At 38.8% G+C, this 17,002-nt stretch overlaps 1 protein-coding gene across 2 annotated transcripts in view; it reads left to right on the top strand.

Moving 5' to 3' along the window:
* Window positions 1–10,630: 10,630 nt before the first annotated feature.
* RpL15 (ribosomal protein L15) overlaps window positions 10,631–17,002 on the top strand; it is a 44,001-nt gene continuing 37,629 nt past the window's right edge. Inside the window, exon 1 of one of the 2 annotated variants that reach the window (XM_083117027.1) lies at window positions 10,631–10,693. The gene's annotated coding sequence lies outside the window, so the exon portion shown is untranslated. Of the gene's footprint in view, window positions 10,699–17,002 lie in introns of both variants that reach the window. The other variant, XM_083117038.1, reaches the window with a different exon arrangement.

The following is a 17,002-nucleotide window of genomic DNA, read 5'->3' as shown; positions in this document are numbered from 1 at the left end:
GGTTAGGTTAGGATAGGCAAACATAGTTAAATTTTGGGGTCGTAGTAATATCAGGAATGTATATTTCGTTTTTTAAGTATTGGGAGCACAAAATCTTCCAGTAAATAATGAGCAACCGTGCCGATCGCAGACCACTCAATTTCACTTATTTTGCAATTTCTACACGTGACCCACAAATTTTAACTTCAAATTCGTGATTAGGAGGCCTCAATTAGTGAGTATGCGAAATATTACAAAAAACGGGGAGGGGTCCTGTATTGTAAATTCGCTCCTTCATTAATTGTGACAGCACCGAGCAGAAAGATTTGGTAAGTAAATGTGTATATTTTATCTTCTGTTTTGCATGCTCATGAGGTGTTTTTTTTTTTAAGTCGCTTTACTTGGCGTAGGGACATTTCGTCAGTTGTAGGGACATTGCGGAAAATGGTTAGCAACACTGTCGGCTACCAGAGTGTACCGTACCCTCATGCTCACTGCTGTTTGCGTTTATCAGTACGCGTGTTTTTTATACTGTGTTATTGAGTTCATGCTATTCAGTGCTAGTGCTTCATTGTGTGTTAATTGTTATTCATTCATTAGTTATGCCGCTAAACCAATATAGTCTTGAACAAAGAGTTTTTATGTACGATAATTACGTGAAAACGAATTCTTGCAGAAAAGTGGTCAGGCAATTACGAGAGACAGGATCTCTTGAACCTAAGAAACGTGTTGTATTGCTGTTGAAGGAGGTCATTATCAACATCTCTTATAACACAGGAGGTTAGTGATCATCATTATTATTACTTTTAAATATCATTTTACGCTTTCGGTTTGCTTTATGCGCCGTGATGCTGTCTTCCCTTTCTGTCAACTGAGGATAAAGTAGGGATGTCTAATCTAAGATTAGATGTCAGAAATAAGGTGCCAGAAATATTTGTATTTGGGAGGACACCTTTTCCACAGCATCCTTGCGACAAGGTACGTGCTTATTTCAATTGTAATTGTAACTGTAATTGTGAAAAGTGGAAACATTACAAAGCAAGCGGTTTCTGTTACGGACTTCCTGCAAGTCAATTTGCCGGGAACTGTTGCATGAAGGGGGCGCTCGGCGGCCGACGGTCTGACGGTAAACGACTGAAATAACCTCCCTGTATTATGTGCTTCCACTGGGTTTCAATCCCGGGACAGCGCTAATATTGTTGTAATAAACAATGAATGCATATTCTATGTTGTAGCGTGAAATCACCGATGACGTTTAAAACAACATCCCCGCTGGAGGAAAGGGGGGAGTTGTTTACTAGTCGTATTAGTGAGTTACAGGTGCATGCTTTCTGAAAGTACACACAAGAATTGTATTCTGTATAATATCAATCTGAAAACTGAATCATTTATATCGCACTCTTATTATTCCTCACGATGTGAAGTGGGAGGTCTAAAATTTGGTGGGGATCCAAATTTGAAGACAGAATTAGGAAGCAACCGGTGACGGACTCAGTCACTGATGGCGCAAGTTTTTATAATATTGGTGAGCCACACACCTCTAAACGATGTGCTTTTGTTTGAAGCTGTGTGCTGCGCATCTTCGCTCGCGCATAGCTCTCTTTGATACAAGTATAGCAGAAGTGCACAGAGCCTGCAAAATGAACGATTATGAGTTTCAGCATGTGAAATGAGTTTCATATTACCTATATTACTATACATTAATTGTTTTTGCATTCTCTGCTTATTACAGTCCTATCAGAACTGCAGAGTATGTGTAAAAAAACTGTATACTCAAATTATCCTACAGGGTGGTGCAATAGTGGGCTGACAGTAGTATTGTTATTTTGTTACAGTGTGGAATGTTTCCATTTCTGAAGCACCTTTTCTGCATTTTCATATTTCCAGCAATTCTTCAGGATCCACTTTCTGTCCTGGACTGTCAGGTTGCCCGCCATTACGAATCATCAACCTGTAAAATACAAAAGAAAGACTGTCAATCTACTTTTGCACTACCCTATATATTGAAAATTCTATTTCAATTGTGTGATTATTTTTATACAAGTTTCATAGAATTCTGAGAAGGTGTTCAGAAAACTTGAAATGAATACCCGAGTAAGTTTGATGTTTGGAGAAACTAAAATGCAGCTTTTAAAGTAAACAAGAATATTAACCTGCGATTAGATCTTTAAAAAGTGGATTGCATAAGTGGCGAAGATTTTGGATTGAGGTCGGCCCAGGTCTTGGCTTGTGTACTTCTTTGCGAGTGTCACTTCATAAATTTCACACAATTTCTGATCGTTGCGATTAACTAAATTTTTTATTCTTATTCCTTCCTCCTCTTCTTTCGTCGTCTTCTCTCTCCTCCCCACTCCTCTCTCCCTTTTCTTTTCTTTAGACTCGTCAGCAAAGGAATCGATTTTCTTTAACCCTTTGGGGGAAACTCTTCGAAATTGTTTGACATTAATTGTATGGTTTTCTGTAATATTGTATCCAATAAAACATGAACATTTTGAAAAATACAGATTTTAGACGCATAATTTCGGCAGAAATTGCTGGTACGGACTTGTAACCACCGCCCCACAAAACTACAAAGGGGAAAATCTTAATATGATGTTTCACATAAACATACTCCTATTGCATAGTGCAATACAATGGGTACAGGCAGGCGCGTGCCCAGGATTTTCGTAAGGGGGGGGTTATGAATCTAACACATTTTCCAGTTCACAGGTCAAATTTCTTGTAATAAATTAGATAATTAATATACTTGGATTTTACCCCAATGAACGCAATCAATGTATTTGCTATGGATGCTTCATGTTTTTATTGCATCATATAAAAGCACCTGCTTGAATATTTCCAAATTATTAATATTTTATATTTAATTGCTCAAATATAATTTTTAAACAAAAAGTATGTGCACTCAACATTGTAACAACATTAAAGAGATTAAGACTACTTGATGTCTTAAAGACAGTAATAAATAAGGTACCACAGTTCAACAATTTAAATTCTGAAATTTAGGCACCGAGATTTCTGTGCGAGTTCTGACAATATGTCGTCACAAGTAACTTTTATATCACGGTGAATGTTCAGAGCAGCTAACCCATTTAATCTTTCTTCGCAAATGGTATTTCGAAGATAGGTCTTCAAGTGCCTCAAAGTTGAGAATGATTTCTCATTTGATGTTGTTGTTACCGGGATTGTACATAATATGAGCAAACGTGTGTTTACCCAGGGAAATATTACTTCACTGCACATATCAATTGCTTTAAGAGCATTTACTAGACGTCTTTGCATTGCTGCAAGATGACGATACCACAGTTTCATTTCAGTGTGAGCGTCGTCGCCTTGTAATCAAGGTGTCCCGGGTTCAATACCCGGTGGAGGCTAATAGTGGTTCGGATCTCACTTTAAACTTTAGGCCCAGTCCCGATTAGCCTTACTGTGCATAAAGTGGATTTAAAACATCAATTCAATCAACATTGTACTTGTTGTGGAGATGGTTTTGCTAAATATTGTGTACATTTTTGGCATTGTATTATTATATTATTGGTCAAAACATTTGTTTGACAGTCGACAAACAAATACGAACCGCTTCAGTAATTAACATTTTCTACTACAGTGTCATTAATGTGTCATATTCATTTTCATATTAGGTCTATGGAGAGGAATTTTGTATAATGTTAACGTTATGGAACTGAGAAACCAACTGTTGAAGGGGCCACTCCCCCCTTCCCCTCCGAAACCCAGTACCGCACCGCAGGATCTGTCACTGAGCCCGACAAAATCTTGCCAGACAGTGCTCGAAATGCAAATTCGTAGCCGAAAAGGGAGGGGATGTTTGATCGATTTTGGAAATACGAGGGGGTACATCCTTGTATGGATCAACATGGAGACAATACAGTAGGTGGAGGATGCTCAATATGAAAATTATTCTAATTGGGGGTATTATTTGTGAAACTTTCTTAACTGAAGGCAGCATCCCCTACTTCGACCACTGATGCCAGAAAAGATGCTTTCAGAAAATGAATTTATTACTGCACACGTATATTACTTATTGTATTTGTTGCGTTTGTACAAGAGAAATATTCAGAAGATTTGTAAGGAATATTTACAGTTAATAGGATGCCTATCTAGTCTGTCCCGTGTCGTAATACAAACTTTATCCCTTTCCTACAAAATAATAAAACTGTCCATGCCAACCGTGATTTTATAATGTGGTTGCATACATATACACTAGCGACATTAGTGCCACTGCTCCGACGCCAGGGTTTCAAATACCTTGGTGGATCTATAAGATAGGTAATATCGTTTTTCGAGGGTTCGTGAACAAAACAAAAAGTAAATGATTTTAAAGTCCATTTTATATTCAGATACGTTAATCGGGACTGGTCTTAAAGTTTAAATCGGGATACGTACCACTGTGCATGTGCAATGCACCTTCACAGGGGATCAAACCCAGGACCTCTTTGATTACACCACCATCGGTGAGGCCCCTGAAATCATTGAGGAAACTTGTTCATCATAATGTTCTCTCGCCCTGCGAAAGTTTATTGGTGATATAGGGTGACATCCTACACACGTCTTCCAGACATACACACGCGGGCACACCCCTCCCCTGTACACACACGATTGTATGCTTACAGCAAATGCTGTGCCCTCCCAGAAAAACAATTCTAAATCCGCCTATGGATATATCTGCTATCAAATAATGAACGGCACTTACCTCGACAGTTCCTTGACATAATTTTGCAACAAGGTTTCCAATATCTTCTGTTATGCCTTCTTGTTGAATATCAAGAGTCTGAAAGTTCGCACGTTTCACTCTCGCAATTCGGATGGAATTCCTCTGAACTTAAATCGACCTTTTCTGACGTTCTATTTGTGGAAGGTGAAGCTTCAACTTCCATTTTTTGTTTCTTTTGGAAATAATCTAATAATGTATTTCTCCTCTTTTTTCTATCCATCTTTAGTTCCACGTCAAAAATCTATTACACATGCAGAAACGTAACACATAACACGACCACTTCGACTTGCTACCTTGCAGACTGCAACTCGCTACAACCCCAGTGAACACCAGGACTTGGGAGAAAGATACCGGGCGGTCGAATGTCTGAACCATGCATCCAGCTTGGTCCAGCTCAAATTACGTCACCAGTGTTGACAGCAACCAGTAGTGTCAGTGTCAGTAGTGTTGGCAACTGCTAAATTATTTACGCACAAATTCAAGCGAGATCTTTCACACATGTTACAAGAAAATTCAATAAACTGAAGGCTGGAAATTGGTTGCGAAAAAAATATCTAATTTGTAAAGAGCACAAGAGTAAAACGTATAATATTTTGGCATATTAATTGCTTTTATTTTGTTTATGAAACTGACTGGGCCAGTTGCGCTATATAACGCATCCCTCCCTTCCTCCCGGCATGCTATTGTACAAAACATCGATTGCCTACTTCGTAAAACCATGCCTCGCTACTGCCTGCAACAATTATTATTATTATTATAATTATTGATATTTTGAAATAAATATGCATCCAGGTGCGAAATAAGATTTTGACTTACTTTGCCTACTAATTGTAGTGATTCAAATCTCACAGAACTTTGCTCTGCTGGTATAAATGGTATAAGAAGGGGAAAGAAAGAAAAGGGAAGTTAGCAGCACTGTCGTAACAGGAAAGGGAGGGTCATTCTCCTAAGAGGGTCATCGTGGGTGAAAGAAAGGGGAGGAGGGATTCCTTCAGTTCGCATTCCAAGGGTTGCGGCTCTTTTCTTGACCATACTGAGAAGGAAATTCTCCTTCCTTTTCAGTGACTAAGGAATGAATGAATGCTTGTGCATTGCTGTAACTCAACTCCAATATTATCAAAAGTAATTGAAGAAGCAAAACATTTCTCATTGCCAAATGTAAACATTTTACAATATTGGCAATTTATGAAATAAAATGTATTTCTGCTTTGAATTTTTTTAAATGACGAAACCAATGGGGGGGTTTTAACCCCCACCAACCCCCCCCCTGGGCACGCCACTGGGTACAGGGATGGAGGGAACATGGTTCAAAAATTATCAACAATTGTCAGTATGTTTCGCGAACAAGAAATTCCACACAAAAAAGAAGAAAAATGGAAGAGGTATTTTACATTTTGTTGTAATTGCCGCCCTTCAAAGGCTTAAGTTAGGGAACTATATTTCTTTCATAAAATATTTGACCATTTACGATATAATAACTCGTGGCTCGACAGCCTTTGAGGGCCCTAGGACTATGTCCCAAAATTCTATGTAGAGGTGTGGAGTTCTTCAATTAGTAATGGGACGTGTGGTCAGCACGTCGAAGCCCCAGCCGTTGTAGATTTTCATAATCGGGTGACGCTACTCTCTCGTAGCTCCTCAATTTGTTTTTAAATAGCTATGTTATGTTTTTTTTATTTCCTTTCGTGTATTCCACACATATCTGTTGTAAATGCAGCAACCCTGAAATTGAGTCTAACTCTGTACTGTACAGGGTCAATGAAGTTAGTAATAATTTATGTTTTATACAGCGTATATTGATACCCTTGTATGTTGAGTTGTATGTTCGGAAAATATGCTATATAAAGAAACAAACTGCCTGAGTACTTATTGAGGCGAGTGTACGTCCACCTCCGTGGTGGATGGGCGCCGCACACTTTGAATACCACTGATTAGACTAAATACAAAATTTATCTATAAATGATGCATTATATATACGTGCGGTATGTTTCAAGAAGTCACATAGTAAAGGGAATTATAATTACAGAATTCTTTCAATACCTTGTCAAAGTTGCGAACGAGATCGATAGTCTGGCCTCTGTTTTCCATAGGTCTGCCTCGAAGGTTCTGTTCACTCGTCTTATTTTTACAAGCCCATCTCAGTACCATTCCTAACTCACCACCAAATGTTCCAGGTTTGTCTCCTGGACCGGGCATGTGTCTTATCATCAGCCTTGAAATGCAAATCAGGTGTGTGTTTGCTCGATTCTTTGGTGATACCCAGTTGGACAGGATGTCTCTATGGTTAACATGGTTGCAATGAGAGACTTGTGGGGTGATACTTTACTTAAGTTTTCCTCATTCGGGAGGGACAGTATTCGTCTGAACCCCAACCCGACTTCGAACACTGCTTTCCGTCACTCATCCTCATTGTGGCGATTAGCCAAAGTAACAAAAGCGACGTAAAAGATGGAAAGCGCATACATTTGCAAAATATATATTAAGATATCTGTGTTTTACTGCAGGAAATTCAATCTCTTGCATATTCTTTACCATACCATCATTTATATTGAGGAAATTGACGTGTAAATACGTGTTGTACTTTAAATTTTGCCAACAATAAACTTATTATGATGAAAATAATTGTATTTCCAGAAAGTGCATATCTAACTATTGTAACCTCAAATGTCTTGCAAGTCAGAGCCATATACTGACAATGAACAATGCTGTTCATGTGTTCAGCCATTGACAGACGTCAGTATTGCTTCGTTGGTGTAGCGGAAAACTCTCTACCGAGTGGCCAAATGCTGGTTCTGTTAGAGCATAATGCATCTACAAAAAATGGATCTCACGTCTTTCCACTGCACTGGAGATAATTACACAGTAATTAATGACTATTGTCGCTTCCAGGGGGCATGGAAAGTTTACGGGGCAAGCAGACTGACTGATGACGTTCAGAGGACATTTCTATTTCAGTGACGTACGTAGGACGCAAATTTCAGCAATGATCGAGAAAGAAAACAAATATCGCCGAGGTTTTGCACATCTCATTTCTGTATCATTTTCCGTAAAAATGAATGGATGTAAAACGTATTTTGTGTCATAGTGAAAATATACATTACACCGGACCAGTCCCATGACGTCACTGAATCTGGTGTGGGGCGTGTAGTATCACGAGGACACGCTTGCAGACAGTAACTACGTCTGCAACATCTATTTTACGTTAGTCAATTATTAAGTAATGTAACATTTCAGGCTTTTACAAAACCCGTTAGAAAGGGGCCCAATGTTCACGAATCAATTTTACAGTTCATTGTTGGGATAGTGCGGCAGAAGGGATTTTAACGAAGACTAAGTTGCTGTGCACTTGCGTTTTGTCCTGAAGTAGCAGACGGAATGTACTATGTATTTGGTACCCACATTGGTTACATTGAAAAGATTCAAAAATTGTGTTTTTAAAGACAAGGATAATTTCATTTTCTATTTCACTACATAGTTCAATAAGACTGCAACGTGTATCTGAATGTTAACACTGTACGACCACTTTCTTGGAGTAATACATACTATCATGCAAGTCCAGGGGGAAGGCAAGGGGGCACAGCCTGCCTGGAATATGAATGTCAATCTAAAGTTATTATACAGGGTGTACGGCTTAGACCTTTAACATTACAAAATAGCATAATTTTGGAGAGAAACCCAATTTTATTACCAAAATTTACATTTTGGTAGAAAAACTCATGCAGTTTTTTGTCCCAGCACCAGCACTTCACACAACCTCGATATGAGCCCCCCCCCCTCTCCCCCGGCACGGCAGATGTCGAACCTATATTCCAATTCCGTCCAGGTATTCACTAGCATTTGAGGGGCCAAATTGTTAATCGCCTGACGAATTCTGTTACTCAGATCTTCCATGTTTTCGACGGGCATACTGTAGACTTGGTCCTTGATGAAACCCCAAAATAAATTCTAGGTGAAAAGATCCGGCGAACGCGGAGGCCAAGCAAGTGTTAGATCCTCTTCCTATCCATCTTCTAGGAAAATGCTCATCGAGAAATTATCGTACAATGATAGCAAAATATGCCGGGACTGCTTCTTGTTGGAAAATGGTTTCTGGAGCCATTTGAGGCACAGCGTAATGCTGAAGCATGTCTAAATAATTCGTTCCTCTCACTGTTTCTTAAGCAAAGAAGAACGGGCCTATTATCTTCTCTTTCATTAACCCACACCACACATTAACTTTTGGCGAGTCTCTCATAATTTCACGAAACTCACGAGGATTATTACTTCTCCAAATACGACACTTTTGCTTGTTAACTTTGCCACACGTGTGGAATGCAGCTTCATCAGAAAAGCATTGTTGTTGTTAATTTACATTTTGCCCAAAAACGTCTGTCTTTTAGGGTTATCATCAGGATAAATTCGTTGATCTAACTGGATCTTGTACGCCCGTAGACGTAACCTTTTGTGCTAAACATCATGGATAGTAGTCCGAGTAATGTTGAGCTCTAAACTTGCACGTCTCTTAATATAATGATTTTCTTGGACGTCTTGTGAATGCAGTGCGAATCACTTCAATGTTTTCCTGTGATACCTTCCGCTTCGCGTACTTCTCGCGCACCGACCCAACACTTCCACTTTCTCTTAGTTGTTTATCCCACTTAACAATACTCACATAGGAAGGAACATTGTCGTGACGTTGAAGATTGAATTCACGCAGAAAAGCACGTTGATTTTTTTTTTTTACCCAATCAACTGTTAGTCGAATTTGGTCATCTTTCTGAGTTTTTTGCAAAATGTATTTAGTTCACTATGCACTTATTTTTCACAAGAATGAATATATACTGTTTACTAGATCGTCAAATTACATCTTCTTGCATATCCATAAAGAAGCCATATAGTGGGAGGAATGGGATCCGTGAGCAGGGCAATTAGAGATGTAGGGAATGGAACTCCATGGCGACGCAAACCATTATATAATTTATCTCGTTCTCTGTCGAAATTAGGACATTGTAAAAAGAGATGTGTGGCATCTTGATTAACTTCTCCACATGTGCAGGCTTGTTTAGTTGTAATATGTAATCGTGCTAAATGATCATTAGTGCGAACATGACCTGTACGTAGACGTATTATAAAAGTAATAACTGATCTTGGAAGATTATATGAGTAGTACCAAGGTTTATTTTGTGAATGTTCTGCAAGCCATTTATATGTATTGCCCGCGGATTGAAATTGGTCTATACACCACGCTGAACAAGCTTCACAGATTTGTTTTCTGCCAGTGAAAGAAAGCAGAACACTTTCTGTTGAACCGTCCACTCCGCCATCTTGGACTTTATGCGTTACACGCGCATGCGCGTCACGTCCCAGAGTTGCCAGTCCCATACAAACAATACGTTTCATTTGAAATTGAATGTAACTAAAGTTATACTGTTTTGTAATGTTAAAGGCCTAAGCCGGACACCCTGTATTTCACACATACAATTTCAGTTCAGTCAGTAATTTTTGTTAATCAGTGGCGGCGGTTAAAGGTGCAGTTGTTCCCGCTTTTTGCTATTTTTGCCCCCGGCACTATGCTAAACCTTATCTACTAAGGGGGAGTAAACTGTCCTTGCCCCCCGTTTTGACCCCTTGCTCCCCAGTTTTGAAAGTTTACATGCGAGTTTCATGGTTCTCCTTATTTTAAGCATCGCACCCCATCGGCTCCCCTTAATGATTAATCCTGTCGCCGCCGCTGTTCACTGGTTATGTACACACTATATAAAGAAGCAAATATATAGTGTAATTGAGTATCACTTTGTTACTTTACTGTTTATTAATATATTAATATTTATTTTTAAAATAAGAGAAGAAAAACATACTGTCCTCTTCCGTTGCACGGAGACGTAGAACTTTTAACGATTTAGTGGAAACAAATTTTACAAATAAGGAAATTTGGTTGCATATGTTTGGTAACATTGATTGCCGTCCCTCTCGGTCTCGCTCATTGTGTGAAGAAGAAGGTTGCAGGTAAAGTATGTTCTTTGACTATGTTGTTTTATTTCCGTTGAATTTAATATAGTTGGCAAACAAATAATTTGAAATGAAAAAATATGTAATATAATTACCTTTAATATAGACTGTAGTAGTAAGTTCAAAAGAAATTGTAATGCATTACCTCGTGCTCAACCATGGAGGAAATGGATGCCACATGGTCAACCATAGCAAAACGTGTTCTTAAAGCCGCAGTTTAAAACTTATGTATTTGATCTAAATTTATTCTGTTGCAAACACTAAAAGCGCTTTATTATATAAAGGAAAGCCTAAGAACAGATTATCGTACAAAACTATACATGTAATTACTGACTTTTTTTTTTCTTCGTGGTGCAGACCCCGAAGAAATTTTTATTGAAGCATTTGTCATAAACTAAGTGTGTCAGAAATTTTCTACAAACATTAGTTCATGAAAGTTTATAGTAGTGTGCAGGTATAGACAAAACTCGCCATGGTGTCTTGATAATTTTCACCTGGCCAATTCTAAAAAAAAAAAGTTTTAATTCGTTTGCTTATGGAAATTTACATTACCTTTTTTGGTAACAGTAGTATAAGTCGGAGACGGATTTCTTAAAATTTACAGGAGAAAAGACAAGAAAGTACTTACGGAATTGTGTTCTTGAGGACTATCTGAAGCCGGGGATATTTTTTTTTATAATCGTGCTACATATTTTGCCTGTAAATAAGGTATTTTTCGTCAATCATGCATTTCCGTTGTGCGATAGCACGTGCCGCCATTACCGTCGACTACGTGAATCAAATGTTCCGTGCGTTTGGTTATGTAACCCCCTCACAGTGTAGCAACCACGCGGAAGTTTGACAAGATGATGTGTGAGCGGGGTTCTTCCTTTTCCTAAGGAATACATGTCATATATCGTTGGAAAGCTTATTTTATAAGGAATTCAACAACGTAAATCCCAAAGCGAGCAAAAATTTCATATCGAGAAAAACCGATGTTGTTCGGATATGCGCAATTGAACGTACTGAGGTATTTTTTAGATGCTGAAGCACATATTTAGGGGTGAAATGAGTGCTAATGGAACCTAACAGGCCTAACCTAACCTCGTAGGCATACCTCGACCCCGTGAATGGATAGTGGGGCTATCGTGAACAGAAAGTGTAAAAAGAAAAAGGTACTTAACCCAAAGAGATGGCGGGTGCCACACCGCGAACTCAAAGAAGCAATCACCATGCACATAAGGACGTAAAGTAGTGTCTAGCCTCAATTTTCGCTTAAAAACCTTTTGTGAATAGTTTGTGCGGCATTTATCGGTTCATAAGTTTGGAAACACTGCACATCAGCTGACGATATTGCATATCAGCTGACGATAGACAACGTGAGTCAAGATTTGCCCGCCGAGTTAGCAACGACCAATAAATGATTATAATGTTAAAAGTAACGTGTTTTTCTTGGAAAAAAAGTTATGGCCAGCTTGAAAAATCTTCCGCTATGCATATGAGCTAAGTAGCAATGATTTTTACCATTTTTTAAAATCAGAAGCACAATGTTTCTTCATGTTATTGTGAATCATTAAATTGAAAATATGAATTTTCTACTGTATGATACCAGGGTGAGGTTTGTTTAAAAAAATGGTAAAAATTCACTATCCTTCGGACACCTCTAATAAAAAAAATTGTAAAAATTCACTATCCTTTGGACACCTCTAATTTTTTCATTTCGTCAATTTTTGACATTCGTACTTACGTATCTGCTTCGCGGAACATTCCTGAAGGTGCAGAACATCTAGAAATTGCAAAATAAGCGAAAATAAAGCGTTAGTTTTCGGAATGGAAATGTCGATTTTCGCGATTTTTTTTGTTTCACAACCAAATATATATATATTCCTGATACTACCACGATACCAAATTTTAACTATGTTTGCCTAACCTAACCACGTGCCAATGGTTCGTGGGGCTAGCACCAATGGTTCGCAATTATTTCCAATTTCTACATCTTGATACGGTAAAATTTTCGTATCCCCAAAACGTATTTCTTCAATTTTACAGGAGAAAGTACTTACCGAAATGGGTTTATTTATACTTTAGGAAGGTCTTGGAAGTTTGTTTTCACCTCGTTGAAATTTTTTTGCCGGTAAATCATGTAATTTTCGACATTAATGTCACTCCAATGCACGAAAGCTGTTCCCTTGATGTCCGTCTACTACGTGAACCAAATATTTGCGAGCGTTTCATGACGTAACAACCGGTCAGTGTTTCCAAATACACGGTTTTGTAACTGTGTAACAGTTCTAGAACGTAAATAAACGTGAGTTACTGTTCATCATTTCTGATTACGAACTTGCGACAACATGACGTGCACAGGATCAGTGGCGTGCTCAATGTGAGGTTGATGGGGGCTATAACCCCCCCCCTTTCGCCCAGTATCTCTAAGGCTATTTATGAATGGTTCGTGGGCTATTTATGTATGGTTCGTGGGGCTATCCGTGAATGGTTCGTGGGGCTATCTGTGAATGGTTCATGGGGCTATCCGTGAATGGTTCGTGGGGCTATCCGTGAATGGTTTGTGGGGCTATCCATGAATGGTTTGTGGGGCTATCCATGAATGGTTTGTGGGGCTATTTATGAATGGTTTGTGGGGCTATTTATGAATGGTTTGTGGGGCTATTTATGAATGGTTCGTGGGGCTATCCGTGAATGGTTCGTGGGGCTATCCGTGAATGGTTCGTGGGGCTATCCGTGAATCGTTCGTGGGGCTAGCGCGAATGGTTCGTTGGGCTATCCGAGAATGGTGTGTGGGGCTACGAATATTTTTTTCGAAACCAATTTTTAACTATTGAAACCTTTGCGTGACCCTACTAACCTATCCACACGCCAATGGTTCGTGGGGCTATCTTTTTCACTATTGAAACCTTTGCGTGGCCCTACTAACCTATCCACGCGCCAATGGTTCGTGGGGCTATCTTTTTCACTATTGAAACCTTTGCGTGGCCCTACTAACCTATCCACGCGCCAATGGTTCGTGGGGCTATCTGTTTCACTATTGAAACCTTTGCGTGGCCCTACTAACCTATCCACACGCCAATGGGTCGTGGGGCTATCTGTTTCACTATTGAAACCTTTGCGTGGCCCTACTAACCTATCCACGCGCCAATGGGTCGTGGGGCTATCTGTTTCACTATTGAAACCTTTGCGTGGCCCTACTAACCTATCCACGCGCCAATGGTTCGTGGGGCTATCTTTTTCACTATTGAAACCTTTGCGTGGCCCTACTAAGCTATTCACGCGCCAATGGTTCGTGGGGCTAGCGCCAATGATTCGCAATTATTTCCAATTTCACACTTTGCACATTCCTTTCCTCTCTTCACCACCCCGTGTGCAACCAAAAACTCCACCGGATCCTCAACACCCGGCACCAATTTCACAACACACCCACCACACGACACCTATAACTTCCGAGTTTTCGTCAATTTTTGACATTCGTACTTACGTATTCTCCATACTAGTACCTAGATATTTTGCTATGAAGAAGGTCGCAACACTGCATAACCACTGATCGTGGACTACGCTAGTCAAGAATTCTCTGCCATATCGCGTGTAACGCAAGCAAAAGCGAAGAAAATAAAAATACTCAATATTTCGAAAATTGAGATTATTTGCCTGCAAAAAACGAAACGCGAAATAGAAGAATCCTTACGAATGCAGAATATGTAAGTATCAATGTGAAAAATACGAAAATAAGGGAATTAGAGACGTTTGGTGGTTACCGAAATTTTAATCTTGATACTAACACGACACCAAATTTTAACTATGTTTCCTAACCTAACAGAACTAACCTATCCACGCGCCAATGATTCGTGGGGCTAGCTATTCTCCGTCGGAGAATTAATTTTCAACAAACATGAATTTCAGCTATGAAACATTCCCACATCACACGAAACACCTTCCCGATGTTCGACAATGCTACAGGAACTTATTACGGTAAGTAGTTTCTTCTGTAAATATAAATAAATGTGTCCGAAGGATAGTAAACTAGTACTGATATTTCTCTTGAAAGATACATGATTTCCCAGGTAAATATATTCCACGATGAAAGAAAATACCTCGATGAACGTTGTAAACCTTGGAGAAACTCATTTCCGTAAGTACTGCATATCAGCTGACAATAGACAACGTGAGTCAAGATTTGCCCGCCGAATTAGCAAGAACCAATAAATAATTATAATGCTAAAAATAACTATTTTTTCATTGAAAAAAAAAGTGATCCCACGTTGAAAAATGTTCCGCTATGCATATGAGGTAAGTAGAAATGAATTTTATTTGAAAATAGAAGAGTTAAATGTGTTTCCGGCATATCTAATTGGTACCTTTTTGAATATTCGTTCTTACGTATTGTGCATTGAGAAACATTGCTAAAGGTGGCATTTCGCTTATATCACTGAAATAAGCTCTATTTGTGACATATCAAGTAAGTTTTTTTAATTTCTTTTTGCCTTCGGTAACACACAAAATGGCGGCCACAGTTACACTACCATACTCGGCATACAGTGTTTCCACCCCACTGCACCTAAAAATACATACGTAGCCCCACGGACCATTTCCGGTAAGGTTAGGTTAGGTAGGGTAACGTATAGGTTACAATAGTTAAAAATTGGTTTCGAAAAAAAATGCGTAGCCCCACAAACCATTTGCAGAAACTTACCTTCTTCAGTTACAAAAACACATGTTTGAAAACACTGACCGGGATTACGTCATCTCACACAGGCTACATCCACGTGGAAGTAAATGGTTGCAAGAGCTTTGGTGCATCGGTCACACATTTATATCGGAAAATAGATGATTTACCGGCAAAATTCAATGAACGATGCGAGAAAATACTTCCCCAAAGTTCCACAAGTATAAAGAAACTGCATTCGGTAAGTAATTTCTCCTGTAAATTTGAAGAAATCTGTTTGTCCGATACAAGAAATTTACCCAATTGTTTATTGCAGAACATAGTTCAAGGTGCCTTTAAGCTTTAAACACAAAAACAAACACAATTTTTCACATAGAGTAGTTTTTGTTATTCCGTAACACACAATATGGCAGACTAGTGTTTTAGGTATGCAGTGTTTCCAACCTTCGGTACTAGTTTACTATCCTTCGGACACATTTATTTATTTTTACAGAAGAAACTACTTACCGTAATAAGTTCCTGTAGAATTGTCGAACATCGGGAAGGTGTTTTGTGTGATGTGGGAATGTTTCATAACTGAAATTCATGTTTGTTGAAAATTAATTCTCCGACGGAGAATAGCTAGCCCCACGAACCATTGGCGCGTGGATAGGTTAGTTCTGTTAGGTTAGGAAACATAGTTAAAATTTGGTGTCGTGTTAGTATCAGGATCTAGAAATTGGAAATAATTGCGAACCATTGGTGCTAGCCCCACGAACCATTGGCGCTAGCCCCACGAACCATTGGCACGTGGTTAGGTTAGGCAAACATAGTTAAAATTTGGTGTCGTGGTAGTATCAGGAATATATATATTTGGTTGTGAAACAAAAAAAATCGCGAAAATCGACAGTTTCCATTCCGAAAACTAATGCCTTATTTTAGCTTATTTTGCAATTTCTAGATGTTCTGCACCTTCAGGAATGTTCCGGGAAGCAGATACGTAAGTACGAATGTCAAAAATTGACGAAACTAAAACATTAGAGGCATCCGAAGGATAGTAAATTTTTACCGATACCTGTAACATTTTTTGGAATGAAAACCGTGCTGATTATTTTCAGGAATGTTCCAATTTCGTTCTATGTTCATTCCCAATAGTCTATCATACTTACTGTTGCTTCTACCGGTAACGGTTCTGATAGTTTTAGGATTTTTTTCAAATTCTCCTAGCAGGAAGACTAATTATCGTAGAATTTTGGCAATCATTGTCACACAAAATATGAATCTGCCTTGAAGTAATGAGCACTGTTTGGATTTCGAAAAAAGTTATTTATGTTGAAAAAAATAACTTAAGAATTACCGTACACATGCATGCACCTCCCATGGACAGTGTGTTTTCCGTTGAAATGCAACTGTATGTATCATAGACTAGTGGGAATGAATGTAGAAGTGAATTGGAATATTAGTAGAATGCATTTGGGAACTTTCATTTTAATGCTAAAATAACCAATCCTGGCCTGCCTCACCTAACTACTAAAGCACGTATTGAACAAAATCTTAAGTAATCGCTAAAACTCCGCAGTATGTGTTAACAGAAGGAAATTAAAATCGAACCATGTTAAAATTGCTTTCATAGCATGATGAAATCACAATAAAACGAAAGTAACTTGGGCCCA

Source organism: Lepisma saccharinum, chromosome 1 (assembly GCF_977018435.1).
Source record: "Lepisma saccharinum chromosome 1, izLepSacc3.1, whole genome shotgun sequence".
In the NCBI taxonomy this organism is placed as follows: domain Eukaryota; kingdom Metazoa; phylum Arthropoda; class Insecta; order Zygentoma; family Lepismatidae; genus Lepisma; species Lepisma saccharinum.
This window is presented reverse-complemented; position numbering and strand designations above follow the sequence as displayed.